This window comes from Colletes latitarsis, chromosome 1 (genome assembly GCF_051014445.1).
Source record: "Colletes latitarsis isolate SP2378_abdomen chromosome 1, iyColLati1, whole genome shotgun sequence".
In the NCBI taxonomy this organism is placed as follows: domain Eukaryota; kingdom Metazoa; phylum Arthropoda; class Insecta; order Hymenoptera; family Colletidae; genus Colletes; species Colletes latitarsis.
Window position 1 is genome coordinate 43630686 of NC_135134.1, and position 17204 is coordinate 43647889.

The 17204-nt window shown below is 35.4% G+C and overlaps 1 protein-coding gene across 6 annotated transcripts in view; it reads left to right on the forward strand.

The window, feature by feature from the left end:
* Positions 1-17204, forward strand: part of LOC143342173 (thyrotroph embryonic factor) — a 145768-nt gene that overhangs the window by 21623 nt on the left and 106941 nt on the right. The gene's annotated exons all lie outside the window — the stretch shown is intronic.

The window sequence follows — 17204 nt, forward strand, 5'->3', positions numbered from 1 at the left end:
TAAATGGAACTAGGCATTTTTAACTTCATAGTACTATAGACGATATCAAAACGAATTCAACGATATTTAAGGTATTTAATTCCGGCGATTGAAGGTTCATTTGAAAAATAATTAAAAGTATTTGAAATGTTGTCATGGTACATCTCGAAAAAGATGATTTCGCGTCTCAATAATAGAAACTACATGAGTTTTGCACGGAACATATCCGAGGACTGTCGACGTTTCAGAAACTCCGCGATACACGTCGAAACTTTGAAATATTCTTTGACGAGCCTTGTCTGTTCCTGACATTACTGAATTTCTGTTTACTTCTGGGTGCAGAGGTCGAGCATAAATTCGAAGCTTCCAAAGTCAGCTTTCTTATGAATTTCTTTGAACGTGGACCTCCAACTTTCCGCAGACAAAGAAAATTTATACACCCACGGCTGATAAGGGTTGCGTCAATTCTTAGGATCTCTTGGATTCTTTTTCTCTGACGAGAGAGGCACTCAGCCTGACATCCTTTCGATTTTAACGTACTCTTACACAATGACGGAATACCGGTTGCTAGGTGAAAAATATTAGGAGTAACAATTTGATAATTGTAGAGGTACAAGTACTTAAAGTAACATCATTGCTATGTAAAGGGTTGTATTCTAACATTTAGGACCCACTTCGACGAATCGAAGACACGTTGTTTATGCTCAAATTACGATTATCGGAAAGCAGACCTAAAAATATTAACGAATTAAACCAACAGAAGAAATATGGCAGTTATTTTCAATCTACAAGTGCAAAATGTTGGGACTTTCTTTGCCTGATAAATTAGCCGAAATGTCATTAAACAATGGCTGTGATTATTATTATTAGATATTGAAACGATGTGTTCGTTTATTTTTGAAATACTTATTTATTTAAAAGTAACTGTTCTTATTTTTCTTTGGTCGATACATTGTTCAATAATAAAAATTGCTGAATTTCCATAAACATTACCTATATAATAAATGGGAAGATTTATATAAAATAAAATGTTTCGATGCTAGTAAATGCGTGTTTGTAACAAAATAAAAGGGGAAAAATTAGGTTTAGTTATAATTTAAAATCAGTAATAGACAAAATCGGGCTTAGAATTTTTCAGAAGCGAAGGAGAAAATTATGTCCTATCTAAAGGGTCATTTTACGTATCGAATTCAGCAAATGGCGACGAGGAAACGACAGACAGGATCTCAATTCCAGTTTGATCGTCAAATTGTTTAGAAATCTCGATTCAACCTTCGAGTCTTAGGAAAGAATCGCCCGGAGCTGAATGCGTTCCTCATCTGCGCAGCGATAACCGATGAAACGATCAAGCGCGACGCGTAACGAGAATGCACGCGCATATCAGTACGCTGTTATTATCGTTATTATTATTTTTTAATGTAATTATATGGCTGCGCTAACGAGCCGCCCTGTCGGTACGATGGTAAACCGTTTAAATAATAGGGCGCGAGACGAACGCGTCGCGTAGTCACGTCTGCACGATTGTCAGCCTGAAAAGACGTGTTTGCAGTGAAAACCGGTCATTAGATTCCTATAAATGCATTATATCGTCAACATCTCGCATCGCAACGTCGTCTTTTGCAAATGCTTCTGGCGTCTTTCAGCGTGTTCAGTCCTCGCGAAATCAATCTGATCTTAGTGGATGCTGTTCGTTAAACGACCACGTTGTGTCGATTGCCCTCGCAATGGTAATCTGTTTGTTTGATTCGAGTAAACGTCTGATTTGGTGCTGACACGGTGTCAGGTAAATTGACACCGAGTTAGCCTCGATGAATTCATGAATTCAGGAATTCAATTTTCCAGTCTTGCGTCGATCTTTGGGGGATGTTTATTCGTTTGTTCGTCAACTATTTATTGCTTATTTTTGTGGCCACAAGCAGCAGACTGAAAGAGTCCTAAATATAGCTGTTTTAAACTGTTACTTATCGGTCTTGATTGAAAGAGTTACAATGTTCCCGCGTTGAATGTACAAATTTTATCCCCGCTACTAGGGGAATCCCTCTTGGAGTCAATGAAACGATGCTCGGCCGCCAAATAATGCAACGTGATCCTGTGTCGAATATCCACGCGAGACAGTACTAAGAAAGAAGCAAAACCTCTCAGCGATTTGAAATTTTTCAATTTTGTTGAAAAATTTGTCCACCTACTCCAATTTTTTTCTCGAAAATGGTTAGGATTTCGGGGGTATGTCTATTCACCAAAAATGATTGTAATTGACCCGTGCAACTGGAAATAATTTTTTCAGAACGATTTGAAATTTTCTAATTTTGTCGAAAAATTTAACGCGTTCTAGAATTTTTTTCTCAAAAGTGAGTAGGATTTCGAGGGTATGTGTAATGACCAAAAATGATTATAATTGACCCTCGCAACTGAAAATAATTTTTTTAGAACGATTAAAAATTTTTTTTTTTCCTCGGGAAATTAACCCCCTGTCGATTTTTCTTCAAAGTTCGTTTTTTATTTTTAATAAATTTGTTTGACGTTGTACAGAAATGTTGTCTAATACTTTTTTGTAGGTACCAATGGGCTCTGCATTAGAAAAAAATTTCAACGAGATACCTTTACTATTGTAGGAGTTATGGCAGTTTGCAAATTGGACCAGTTTTAGAGGGTTTTTCTCACTTTACGATGTCAAGGAGCAACTTTTCGAATATTTTTAGAATTTCTACATATTCTCCATCAAAATATGCGTAGTTTGCTTTTTTAAACATTAAAATCGTCCAATCCGTTCAGAAGTTATGATGTTTTAAAGATTCGAATGAAAATTCGGGCAGACATTTCTGGCCAGAAATTATATTTTCGGTAAGGAATTTTTTTCTCGAAACTGAGTAGGATTTCGGGGGTATGTCTGTTGACCAAAAATGCTTGCAATTGACCCCTGCAACTAAAAATAATTTTTCCAAGACGATTCGAAAGTCTTTTTTTTCACCTAAAACTTTCAGCACTTACTCGAATTTTTTTCTCGAAAGTGGGTAGGATTTCGGGGGTATGTCTATTTACCAAGAATGATTGTAATTGACCCTTTTAACCGAAAATAATTTTTCCAGAACGATTTGAAATTTTTGAATTTAATTGTTAATAACTTTTTAACGAAGCCCCAATCAAGAAATTGATATTCTTGATTTTCGTCTTATTTTGGTCTCTAGAATCTTCCATTAAAATTTTTCCCAGGGGTGGCCGAACACCCTGTATAATCAAGAACAGAACTCAGTTACAGTCAGAACCTTTACAAGTGACACCCAGAACAGAACCAAGTTACAATCAGAACACTTAACAGTTACACAAGAACATTTACAGTTACACCAGAACATTTACAAGTTACGAGCAGAACTCAGATAGTATACGAGACTGTAATAGAACATGATTAGTACGGATTAGATGTCAGAAATCTACGAACCATTTATATATGTACAATTGTTAACACGTGTATATATGTGTTAATAAATTTAAGGTGTTTGTAAATAGTTATTGGACTTATCTATTTACTAAATGACTCGGCTCCACGAATCTTGTGGGAGCCAACACATGGAAAGCTCGAAATTTTCGACGATACGAGTCGACCGTAGTTCATAATTTCGAAGCGCGACTCTTATCGTTGCTATCTTTCGCGTATATCGAGTCAGTTGACTCGGTCGCTTGTCTCGATCGCGATAACGGGGAACAATCGCGGTTAGGAATTCATTCGTTTGTCATATAATTGGCATACTTCAGCGCGATCGAAAGCCAACTAGCGGGGAAACACGTTGCTGGCCCATTTTTGCGACAGGAAAGGTCGAGAAAAGGGACCTCATTAGCGCGCGTGTCGCGGACGTGCGTCGAAGAGAAACAATCAATTAATTTTTCCACGTAATCGTGGCCACGTAATGGCCAGTCTCGTTACGCACCCGAGGTAAACTCGTTAGCTCGAGTTCGAGAGGCTTATAATTATAATCAATCACACCGGCTAGACCAAGAGGAGAGATCGCGTCGTCGTCGCGGGAAGGACAGCGAGGATGAATAAATTTATTACGTAACCGTTAGCCCACTTATCGCGCGACGAAGCGCTGAAAATATTTTTCGTGCCCGATTGCGCAATTGGATCGATAGCGAGAAATGGTAATTGCGTGCCCGCTGTCCGTCGCATCGTTAAAAAGAACGTTAACAATAAACGTTGTCCGCTTCTCCCTGGTTGGTTATGATTATTGAAAACAGATACGGGGGATCAATTATCGACAGGCGGTGGCTATCCACCTACGATGTTATATGAACCGCATAACGAGCTGCAACCCTCGTACAAGGTTGGACGTGTTCGATAAGATCACGAGTAAATCGAGAAAATGAGAGTGGAAATACGTAGGCGATCGCGGTGGGTGGTAGATCTTGAAATTTTTATTCAGAGTATTAGAAGGTTAAGAATCGTACTGTTTAAGAAACACTGTCTTTTAGGCGTGTAAAAATAGATGGCGATTTTCAACGTAAATTACGTTAAAAGTCGGTACGTTTACAGCCTTGTATTGAGAAAATGATTATTCTGGCGTATAGATCTCGAAAAAGGGAACAAAAAAGTATTATACACTTTTTTTCTGAGATGAATATTTATAGTTGAAAACATGATTCACTTTTGTTGCATCGAACGATTGATGCAGCATGACCAGCAACTGGGATATTGTAATTTCTTAACATAAAACATGAAATATTTTGATATGAAACAGGTCGAACAATGTATGTTTCTATTTACAAACTAAGTGTAAGAACATATTGCACCTCTTTATTTAAACTATTATATTAAAAAGAAAAATTTTATTAAAGGATAGCTTTCATTGGGGGATTATCAATTCGTTATACCTTTACCTACAAAAGGGTTACACCTTATTCCAGTTTGTACAATTATCCAATATAATTTTGTTTTTGAGACAAATGGGATGAAAGTTAATATTTTCAAGTTTTTATATCAAGAAAGTAATACTACTAGCTTATAGATCTTGATAAAGGAGACAAAAAGGCCATATTATTTTCTTCTAAAATGAATATTCACAGTTGACAATAATTCTTTGTTTGGAACGTCAGATGATATCGAGTGCACAGAAATGGCAAAATGGCGCCACGTTGGTCACCGATCAAAACCGTATTTATATATTGCATTTTGAACTATAAATATTTTTTACAGAAAAAAATATTGGTACTCATTTGTACTCCTTTTGCGGAGATTCATGTACCAATATTATTACTTTATCTATATAAGAACTTTAAATTTAGTAAACGACTATTGTAGAATATAAGATATAAATTCATAAAAAGAAACAAATTTCCACTTTTGTTGCCTTTTTTAGTTAGTTTATGGAAGAGCGAGTAATCGCAACGGCTTGATTTTATTTTTTGATTTTAACCATTTTTGTTAACAGCTGATCAAAAATCAAAAGACACCAGAAGCATGTTTATTGAATACAAAGAAAAGAGCAATTACTTGTAGCGTTTATGTTTCATTGAAAGGTCGCCGGACAGTGACAAAAATCGAATTTAATATCCCAAGGAAAAGAGAATGTGATATTTAAAAGAGAGAATTGGGTTAAGAAGTTTACTTCCTCCTAAGGAAGTTAAAAGACGACACACAAAAAGGTGGATTTCTTCTTAACGAGTTTAAAATAAGATACGCGAAAATATCAAGTGAAAGTAGGCTGTTTGTGGAATTCATGTTGACAGAAATTGCTTTCGTTGAAAGCTTCGAATATCTGGTGCAAACAACAACTATTTATTAATAGGTAGCATCGATTTTGGGAGACTAACATTCTTTGTCGTTTCTCTTCAGAAATGATTTCAAATAACTTCAATTTCAACCTAGTCTGAACGATGATTCATACGTGATTATTAATCCGATTACAGATTATCAAAGAATATTTATTTTATCGATTGTGCAGTCCTTTTTAGATTCTCTTCGGAGAAATGAGTACATTTACATTAAAGTCTAAAATAATAAATATATGACGTGTAATTAGTTAAATTAGAAGAAACATGACGAAAATTTCAAGGTTCTATTTTTTGAATTTATTGTCAAATCCAAACAGGATTTCGAACAGATATGCGAATAGGTTATAGTCTCCATGAACATAGTGGAAGCCTACAGTAAATGTATTTAAATTTTTGTACGACCTTAAAACAAACTGTAAACTTGAACAAAAATGAAGACAATATATCTGAATTTTAATATAATTGCAACAAAATGTAGACAACGTAAGTGTTCCTGAATTTTATGAGTATGCACAGTGTATCATACGCGATCTACAATACATTCGACCGTTTGATCGTTGTTCGCATTTTGCTAACGTTTCGTTAGGCGAACTAGCGACATATGCTCGGCAGGTCGTTTTGCCGGCGATGATCTTTAATTGTCAGGTGTCGGTAAAACACACAGGCTTGTTTTGTATCTGTAACATAAATGTTTCCCGACACTTGCAGCATCTGGTCGTCAGCTGTGGAACTGCCAAACAGAAATGGTCGCGAAGGAAAGTCGTATTCTTTGTCAACGAAATGTAACATCATCTAGAAGGAGGCAGATCGATTAGATTCAAAAATATATACCTAAAGTTAACGTTTTCCTTCGAAAATTATTATTTATTTGCAACGATATGCCGACTGCTCCTCACCAAATTAAATTAATCAATTTGATACGTCGGTATCGAATTTATACACACAGTATTCACACTTATGTTATACCTCTGCTGAGATTTCATCGTCAATGACAGTTGTATGAAAATATTCTAGTTTTGCACACGATAAGAAATAAAGTACCGTCGAATCTCAGCATAGCAAAAACATTAAAACGCGAAACGTACTTTTAAACTAAAATTTTGTTTAAAGAGGGCAACTGCTAATCGAGGCACGAAAAAATAGTTTTTACGTAGAATTATGCGGTCGACTTAAACGTTTCTTTATCAGAGTTTAGTTTCTATCATTTATCTTGGATCCCGAAGTGATCTTCCTTCGATGATAACTTTTTGTTGTCATAAAATTTTCAACTATCGTTCAAGTTTATGGTCAGTAAATCGCAAGGAAACTCACTTGCAAAAGATTGATTTCATTTTGTTATAAATTTCTTTTACTTTAATGTCCTGAATCTCAATGGAGTTTCGCGGTTCATATTTTTGTTATAAGTTCCTAACAAAGCATTTATTTGGTTTTACTTGTAGAACACACTGCTGAAGTGTGTACGGAAAAATGCGGAACACTCTGAATGTCTAACTACAAGTAGAACTTGTTTAAAAATTGCACAATTACAGAAGTTACACTTTTATTTGTAAAGATTCTGTGTAGTAAAAACAAAATACCTCTTCTCGGTCTTCGAGGTGGTATTTTCTCTCGATGGGTCGTGGAGTATGTCATCGGATTAGTCTGGTCGCTACGAAGCGAGATTCGCGGCAGTAGAATTGTCCGTTCAGGACCGGGCCAGACGTGAAAACGACGACTTTCGGTGGGTCACTTTCTCCTTCTAGTGAAATGCGCCCAGCTGTTTCCCCTACCCGCGATTCCGGAATTGGTTTGCTGACTTCGGTCGTCCCATTTATCCCTCGCTTTCCTCCTCGGAAGGGCCTCCCTAAAATTTTCGTTAAGTCGGTCACGAAAAGCGGAACGCACCGAAATGGAACCGCTTTCTTTCGACTACCCGTTAGACTAGTTCCACGGTACTTTTACCCGAGTTAGACAGTTTCGATGAATACACGAATACATAAATATTAATATTTGCTGTAACCGCAGTATACGAGTTTGAGCTTGTGCAAATAAATTATTTAAATCCTTTTCCGTAATAAATGGAAAGGATTTTTAATCGCATACACTGTGTGACATTAACGAAATTATGCATATTTAGTTATGTACTTTTCAAATAAAGCGAACACCACGCCATTTGCAACCTTGCAATCAAGTTACAAAGGCGGGAAATCTAAATTATGAAAAATGGGCCATTTCATTTGCATTTTTATACAATAACATTAAATACTGACAATTTTATATAGAACTTGCTTCATCAATGATATACGTGCCATTTTGTTCTATGATTTTTTGCCATTCTTTGGGCAATTTAAATATTTCTTTGCGATAAAAGTCATCGCTTTGTTTATCAACAAAATCTCGATACGAGTCTTTCTTTGGTGTTTTGAACGATTTTCATTTTTTAGTGACAAAAAATCATTTAATTTTTGCACAACATAGAATAAGACACGATAAGGGTCTTCGAAAAGACGACAAAATTGGGCAAACGAACACAAAGTGTCATTATTTTATAACAAAGTTCTCGTTTAGCCTCTTTATTTTCTTCGTCTTTCCCCTATAGACTATCATCTTTTCAAACATTCAAGTAACTTTTTAACTGGAAGGGCAATTCATGAGAATTATTATAGAAACAAAAAACTACATTTGACGAGTGTATTGCTTCTCACGTACGCAATTTCTTCCGAAATAGCATTGGTAAAGAAGAGATGTATCGAAGTCTATGAAGATTATTATAACATTAAGTTTGCAAAATAACAGTTTAAATTAAATGTTCAAAAACGATCGTTTCATTTATAACAGTACTATATAAATTCGTAGATTTGAGATCTTGTTTAATGGTCAGAACGATTTAACGACGAGGTAACTTGTGGTATCGCGCAGAAACTTTTTTCTACAATGGGTAGATTCGACGAACGAAGCATAATTCGTATCCTCGAGGTTATCGATTATGAAATACCGAAACCGTGCCGTAGTAAATCAGTTGACCGATTTGCCGCTTCTTTCTCTCGAGTCTGGCTCATGATGCAGGGAGTGAAAGGAAGCTGCACGATCAACAGGTTGTCTCGATTCCCATTTCATGCACCATCGTTAGACTGTAGCAACAGCTTAACCTTTACCCGGGAAACGAAAGCGTCTTCGCTGGCATCGAGATCTCCGTGAATGGTGGCAAAAGCAAACGCCTCGTCAACTTTTAGCAACGTGTTACAGTTAACACGCATCGAATTTATCGAACTTACACTGTCGTTTGAAAGTTTGATCGTGCCTATTTAAAATTGTTGTTAGTCCCTTAAGGGAGTATTGCTGTCTAGGCTGTCATTTCTGCCTTTTTTTGTGATTTTTTTTTTAACGACAGGTAGCTTGTTTTGTAGTGACATTTTGCAAATATATTTATTTGTCTTATAGGTATGTACAGTATTTTTTTCATCAAAAAATATTAAACATTGCGAGAGTTATAGCTTCTTGTGTAAAAAAACGCATTTAAACTTGCTTACGTGATATTTCAAGATCTAGCAAACCGATTTACTTCAAATTTGGAGAGAATATTCAGCAGACATGCCTTTATAGCTGGAACCAGAGATTTAAAAAAATATTGAATTTTACTATTTTTTTTTGATACGCTAAAGACAAAAGAACGATTAACAAATAGAAATTTGAAACTTGAAGCGTTGCCATTTCTTTATTTATCAGGATTTTAACTTCTCCCTAGTTCCTGCTATAACTACAACCTTCCTTATGAAGATACTTTAACCCCCTCTGTTTCAAATTATCTGGAATCCTGGAAGCCATTGGAGCATCTTTTCCAAAAGAGCCATTAAATAAGAAGTTATAATTTCCACGATTTTTAATATTTTTCAATGAAAAAAATATTGTGCACGCTTATAAGATGAATAAATATATCTACAAAGTCTCAGTACAAAACAGCCTATCTATCATTAAAAAAAACTCACAAAAAGGGCCGTGAAATTGACAGTCTAGACAGCAATACCTCCTTAAGAAGAGTATGATGAAGCACGGAGCAGATAAAACAAAAGAAAATACAGTGAAACCTTGTTTATGCGAATCGATCGGGAGACAGCAGAGTTCTTAATATATGTAAGGAGATTTACAAGGTTGTGGAATAAGTCCTTCTCCTCTTAGGACTTAAAGTGTTGAAATACACGGATTTAGAGTGTTTGAGGTGTGTGGTTTTAGAAGAACTTGTTTTTTTAACTTTGTTTCCATTTCTATTGGTTGTCACTAACCATCAGTCCCTTCTTATTAAATTGTATCGGCAATTATCAATCAGCGAACTTGGTAAACATCTCTCCCCCAGTTCTTAACCCCTTAACGCTCATATTTTTCGGGTTAACCAAGAATGATCAGTTTTCTTTATTGGATTTGTTTCTAAAAATGCGGTCTTTGTTAATTACAATGTTGTATCTAACGTATAATTTGAAGGAAAACAAATATTATCATCCCTTAAACCGTTAGATTAAACAAATATCGTTTTTCAAAGCAGTTAAACTCGGGCATGAACGTTAAGGGGTTAAGGCGTTCGTTAGCACCAACAAAGATTATTATTACGTTTATTACTAAGAACTGAGTATTCTGAAATGAATTTAGTACGCAAATAAAAGAAAAATACATGTCAGTGACCTGCACAGAACGCAAAACACACGGATAACTGACACTACGTTCGACCTCTGTTTGAGTAATAGAAACTCGTCCAGAAATGAATAGAAATCATAACAGAGATTCTGCCTCGAGTAGTTTAGATAATAAAGGTTGTCTATATAGAAATAAATAATTCGTACATAAGCGTGCTACAGGCAAAGGCTGTTTATCGATCTAACCTCAAAGTTATTACACGGAACTAACAACCATAAACAAGCAAAGTGATACGAAAAGGAACGAGTAAAGAGAGAAAGCTTGCACAAACTGTTGACGAATAAAAGAACTGATTGCATGTATGGAAAAATAATTACTCGATGGTACCTCTCACTTACGACTAAATGCAGTATTTGACAATGACGATCTTCGAAGAAGATCGTGTATGAACGCATCGTCTGCAAGTTGGCTAAAGAGAAAAGTGCCACGAAAAGGGCGGTGGTAAGTTCTGCGTGTGCAAAGGGGAACAAAAAGGTAGATGAGGGGAAAAAGATGTAAAAGAGGAGGAGGAAGGAGGACAACGTAGGAAGAGAAAGAAATCCTTCCGTGACCCGCGCGAAGCTGCTGGCTCCTCGTGGTTTCCGCGTTCGCAAAACAGGCATCGTGTTCACGCTACGGGACCGGTTCACCGGTGATTCAGAGCTTTATGCCTCTTCCACCAGAATTAACGTGGCTATCTGCCCTCCTCCGTTGCTTTTTTCCCCTTTCTCCGTACGGCCAACGAGGGAACGACGGAGAGAAAGGTCGTCGGTGCAAATGAAAACGAAACGGGAACTCTTCCAAGTCCGCAACCGGCGGCCTCTTCTCAAAGTACCGCAAAGAATATTTGGACCGTGCACGAAACTTCTCTAAGAACTTGACGATTTATAATAAATGACTTTAAGACCTCGTTTAAACTTCTGCAGCATTTTCATTTTTCGCGAACCTTCCATTTAACCGGTTCTCTCGATTTTATACAATTCACGATTTCAAACATCGATTTTCTCGGTGTCTTTGTTATAAAGAGCGCCCCCAAATTCACGCAAGATTTGTATTTTGTGGCATTTGTGCGGTAATGTGTTGGCAATGAAAAAAAACGAGTGTGACAGGTAACGGTTCAGGGTTATTAAAAATAGAGCGCTACATGAGAGAATAACGTGACTTCATTGTTGAGAAATATTTAAAAAATAATGAGTTATTTCCTCCACGTTCTTCCATATTTATGCATAACGATCACTCGTTCAATGCCAGTAACAGATTTGTAGCAAAAATATTTGTTTGAACATCGAAGATTGTCGGATCAAACGATTCATCGTACATGCTTGTTAGTCCACACGATTTAAATGATAAGGATTGTATAAAACATTTTGAAATTCTGATGAAATTAACAGATAAAACACATGTTTTATGACATAGAGTTTGGAAATACGGTTACTGTGCAGTATAATCCCAGTTTTAGGAACGATAGGAAGGTATCAGTCATGAAAGTCACATATTGATAGTGATAAATTTGAAATATTTAAGAAAATATGCTATAAATATTGTGACGAAGTATATTTGTGTAACTATAAAAACTTGTAAAAAAATATGAATAATATGACGTATAACATGACAAACATGCACATGTTAGTATCATAAATACACACAGTCACACGCAAAATCTGTATAAATCGAGGTTACTAATATATAGATGATGGTATAAATAATATTAAAAAAATGTTATTTACATCTCTGAGAGTAAAGTCTGAATTCTATTTTGTAACATTTTGAAATTTTTTGCTTGTTAAGCTAATTAATCTTCGCGATTGTAACTATGATGCAACAATCTTTTAATCTATTTCTTGTCATATATTGAGCATATAGCTCGTCAGAGAGAGGCAAGAATGCATCACCTTCACTGGCACTGACACCGGTACCACGCTCAAAATTTCATAATCGTGTGTACCTAATTATGGCCATGGTGTACCTAAAAATTTAACATAGTTGATACAATTAAAAATTAATAGAGACGAATACGGCACAATATTTTTTAGTATCTCGTAAAGTATTGGAAAAAAATATCGTTAAATGTTAAATCAAATACAGAAAAAGTTTATTTAATACCGACATAATATTAACGTATGAAATAAAACGTAGACAATAATATAATTTCATTTTCCTATATTAATCACATTTAAAAATCTTTTACGACTGTTTAATTGGTAATTTTCATATGTATAGTACAAAGATGATCAATTTAATGTTCAAGATAACACTTCTTTGTTCGCTTGCTTGTACGACCAAGTTTGAATATTTATTAAAATATAGAAACACGCAAAACTATTACTTTCTTCATTCTATAAATTTCCTATGATATTTAAATTCATTGTTGCTCATTTAATCAAACATGATTCCCTATTTCGTAATTAGAATCGGATAACGATCTTCTTTAAACCAAAATCATTAAAAGCTAGTTTGAAATTGAATCTAAAAACCGTATTCGTTATTTGTAAATAAAATTCTCCTAGCCGTGACGGAAACCATAAGCAATCGTTAAAATATCCTCGGGACCATAATCTCGGATCTAACGAAGTTAATTCTCACCAGTGGCTAGCGATGAAAATAGATCGTACCACTTTCTATCTCCAATGTTCATTTGGAGCGTCGTATAACGTCGTGTAATTGGATATTATTGTTGCTTCGAATTGAAAATAAAAAAAAAGAAAAGAGACGTTCTACATCTCGACGTGAACGATCGTTTAAGAGTCTTAGAAGAAGCGTTGCTATCGAACGATCGACGCATACAGAAGGCAGCAGATCAACGTAGTTAGAACCTTTCTTCAGGAACAACGAGGAACTCTCTCTCTGCGCCCCACTCGGACCACTATGAAACGATCCTCCGCCCCCCTCCCGACGCTCGACGTCGTGGCATTTCGCCACTTTCGATTTTACCCGGCGAACACAGCCGGTTCGTTACCGTTAATTTCATGGATCGGTCACGATCGAACCACGCACCAGGAAGTGGGTCGATCTGACGTAGAAAACGGGGACAGGCTGCGTGCGGAGGTTCTCTCGATCTAACGTCAACCGCGCGTTCCAATTTCTTTTTCACTTTGATACGTTACTGTCTCCTTCCATGAACGATCCATAGAAAGAGAAAACTTTTGCTTGTAGTCATCGTTGTCGTAATTTATAACCAGGCTGCGGACACGTATGCATTTATGGGAAATTTAAATTTTTAAGGATCTATATAGTGCACTTAATACGGAACAATGTAAGATATACTTAAAGCAAGATACGAATAATTATATTTTGGGGTTGAGACAACCCTCTACATGTCCTCGTTTCATTGATTTTATTGATGAAATATACTTCTGTTGTCCTATTATCCTGGGTTTACTTTCTTTAATGCTTATGGTACGGAATAAAGGAGCATTGGAACTCGAGGACTGTCGCAGGGGTTAGTCAGTGATTGCAAAGAGCTTGTGCTAGTAATATCGAGTCTTCCTTGGGAATAGCAAATAAAAGTTATAAATAAAACATTTCCTAACGATGATAGAATGTACTTAAACCATGGGGGTCCACATGTAATACTCAGACATTGAATATCAATAATTATACCTTGTTTGATTCGTTCATATTTTAGAGATCGAACTTTCGCTTTACGTTATAAATTATTATATAGAAAATAAAAATATTCTAGGTGTTCTCATAATTTATAACAATAGTACAAATTGTATTCTACGCTTCTCAATGATTATGCCTTGTTTGACCTGTTTATATTTATTGAATTTAACCTTTATTTTACGTGTAAATTATCATTTAAGAAGAATGGATCGGTGAAAGTAGAAGGCTGAAAAGATAAACTTTAAATTTTCATAATTTCTAACAATAACACAAACTTTTGTACCGGTGCACTTAAATTAATTTGAAAGATTTTGAAAGATTATATCGTGCACTTAAAGGTTAATCGAAATCTCCATTGATCGCCATAAGTTAATTTTTCAAAACAAAGAGTACTTCTCGGAACGAAAGATAACTGCGTGATCCTTGAATCGATCAGTTTAAGTAGATTAGGGCAGTGTGGTTCTTTACAAGGTTCGAGAAATATACTTCAACTTTTTACTCTAAATGTACGTCGCCTACAAGTTCTCTCGTATCTATATTATATCCTCTATTTAGTTTCATTTGAATTATATAAATGTACATAGAGGAAATATACATAGAGAAAAATTATCAAAGAATACTGTATTAACAGTGGTTCGCTATTTGGTATCAAACCTCTGCAATTTTAAACTTTAAAATCTACATTAATCTTTTCGGGTCTAAAAATAATACATGTCTAGCGGTGTATTTATTTAATACATAATTATTCATAATTTCATCGGCAAAATATATGCTGAACCAGAATCTTGAATGTGCATTTCGTTCGATGATTGGTAATAATTGTAATTTGTAATAATTTGACTTATAGATGAAATCAGAGTTCGAGAAACCAGAAAGTTGACAGCGTAATCCATAATGAGATATTATAATTTTTCCAGTAATATATCTTTTTGTATTAGAAAACAATAATCGTCCGTGTTTAGACACTGATATCAAATCATTAGGGATTAATAAGATCTGTTAAAGAAAATTACTGTAAAATTGACCTTTACCTAAACAGGAATTTTTTTTTTTATTTCATGGCATTCTACTCGTGGCGAGGATAAGAAGTCTCGAAGTAATTATAAGTCGTAACTCAACCGTTTTCTTAATAAATGACAAAGTTGAAATAATTCTTTAACAGGCTTTAGATAGTTATTTACATAAGAGGTTTCCTCACCCATTTCAGTGATTTTGATGCATATTGTAATGTACTGGTAATGTTTTACAAAATGTTTTTTTGTTCTCTGATTCTTTATAGGCAATAAAAACACGTTAGATATGCGGTTATACCTTACTTTCCCTTATACTTATTTTACGCTGTATATTTATAATTTTACTGCCTCGAAAAATGATTAATTAGAGAAAGTACGTCAAAGTCATGCTTAAAATTAATATCCGAGAAGGTTAAGCCAGACGTGAAGAACCTTTTGACATTATAAAATATGTAAAATATTTTTCAGATATTATTGTCTTAATCAAATATATCTACATATTTTATTTTCATAAAAGCATCGTCGCATGCCACTTCAATTGTAAACTGTTTATACAAAGTAAATGTGTTTGGTTTGTTTGCTGCTCTATTGTAAGTGCATTCATTTGAAAGATAAATTAAAGTATCTTTTAAAAGAAATTCAAAACCAGTCAATTTGACTAATGTAAACTTTCACGATTTTAAAATAATTATAATCTATTAAAAGTCACCAAAAATTAGACAAGGTAACCACCTCTGGGAAAAATTTTAATTGGAGATTTTAGAGACCAAAATAAGACGAAAATCAAGATACCAATTCGTTGATTGAGGCTTTGTTAAAAAGTTATTAACGTTTAAAGTTTCATCACAACCAGAAAACTTTTCGGTGAAATTAAAAAATTTCAAATCTGTTTGAAAAAATTATTTTTGGTTGCGGGGGTCAATTACAATCATTTTTGGTGAATAGATATACTCCCGGGATTCTACGCACTTTCGAGAAAAAAATTCCTTACTGAAAATATAATGTCTGACCATGAACGAATGATTCCCCTAAAATTTCATGCGTTCGGTTAAAACATCATAACTCCTGAACGGATTGGAGGATTTTAATGTTTCAAAATGCAAACAACGCGTATTTTGGTGAAGAATATGTAGAAATTCCAAGAATGTTCGAAAAGTTGTTCCTTAACCCCGTAAAGTGAGAAAAACCCCATAAAACTGGTCCAATTTTCAAACGACCATAACTCCCACAATAGTGAATATATTTCAATGAAACTTTTTTCTAAAGTAGAGCTCATGGATACTTACAAAAAAGTACTAAACAACATTTCCGTACAGTGTCAAACAAATTTATTAAAAAACAAAAACGAATTTTTAAGAAAAATTGACAGGCAGTAGGTGCCTAAATTTTTCGGCGGAAATGTAAAGTTTCAAATCATTCAGGAAAAATTATTTTTGGTTGCGGGGGTCAATTATAATTATCTTTCGTGAATAGACGTACCCCCGAAATCCTAAATACTCTCGAGAAAAAAATTCATGTATTCTTGATTTTTTCCCAGGGATGGTCGAACACCCTGTATACTGAAATAACTTGACTTCGATGTAATAAAACGTGGTATGGCATACGTATTTCGCCTAATTATACTTTACATGCACAAAGAAACCAGAAATAAAATATTTTGTCTTATGTAAAACACTATTCTAAAACTTGGTTCTTTGTATCTTACTATTTAACGAAGAAACATCGCGTCGCGTGCTTACACGACTTCCCGACGCTGTATATCAGTCTGCCGGCACTAAAAGAAGATAATTTTACTAAATTCAAGCATAGAAGTTAATAGATAAGTTATCGTTATGCCTTGCTTTATGTTACAATTACGAAATATACGAAAAAACCACACCGAACGCCTGGAAAGGTCGCGTGCGGCCTTCGGGGCAGCAGGTTCCTCATCCTTGGACTTCGACGTTCGAACGCGTGAAACGCAGTTCTCCGGCGCGCTTCGAACGCGGGTGAAGCTCTCGGGCAGTCAGGGGTTTCCCCGTCCCCGAACGCGGAAGCTCTTTTGCATCTGCGAAATCGTCGTTGATTGGTCCGTGACGAAAGCGGTGCGCGCGTTCCTCGCGACGAAGGAAAAGCGCGCGGAGCTCCCGCGGCGTAGGAGCGTTAAAAACTGTGGAAAGTGCACGGGGGTGTTACGCGAGGAAAGTATCCGTGTAGTCG